Below are 818 nucleotides of genomic sequence, written 5' to 3' on the forward strand. Positions count from 1 at the left end.
TTAGGTCTGAATTTTTTTACTGTGCTCCGAATTTCATGAAATTTTGGAATTAGGTTCATTTACCTCAAATTCAAAAGTGAAAAACAATTCGGGTTTGCGCCATCACCCCCCGGGGGGATGACCCCTTCTCAATTGTGTAATTACATTTTTTTTTTAAATAATAACGTCGGAAATCGATAGAAGAGCTAAATATAATAAAAAAATGTCTTCTATAGTTTTCAAAAAAAACTAATACTTTTCAAGTAATGGCCACTAAAGATTCATAGATTTTTGGCGTTTTCTTCGTCTTTTTACAAATATCTCCTAAATTATACATTTTAACGAAATTCATGTAATGAACCAAATAATGTCAATAAAAATCTTATATCGATCGGTATACATAAAGTGTTCTAGGAAAATATTAAGCAAGATTTGAAAGAGCAAAGTCGTTTTTTATTTCGTTCAAGATTTAATTGTTGTATTTAAAGCCATCTAGTGTCGAGGTTTACATTTTATGCATTTCGGTGAAATTGGGTTTTATAGTGATCAACATAAGCTTTAAATGAGTGCTGCTACAAGTTTTTTGCGTGTAAAATGAGTGAGCTATCATGCAAATAAGAAGGCATATACGAAGTTTTTTTCTTTTAAATCATATGGTTTAATGAGCGCCATTCCACCAGATGAAAGTAATTCACATTCCATCTAGAATTCACTTCATTATAGACATCTTGATGGATTCTAGTAGATTCACTACTTTAGTACAAATTATTTTCAGAAAACTCACGATTTTTAAAAACTTTTTTTTTCCAATTTGCGCGGTCGCGCAGTCTTTAAACATT

Source organism: Ctenocephalides felis, unplaced genomic scaffold (genome assembly GCF_003426905.1).
Source record: "Ctenocephalides felis isolate EL2017-DRISC unplaced genomic scaffold, ASM342690v1 CF-g0.4_SCAFFOLD_01170, whole genome shotgun sequence".
NCBI lineage: Eukaryota > Metazoa > Arthropoda > Insecta > Siphonaptera > Pulicidae > Ctenocephalides > Ctenocephalides felis.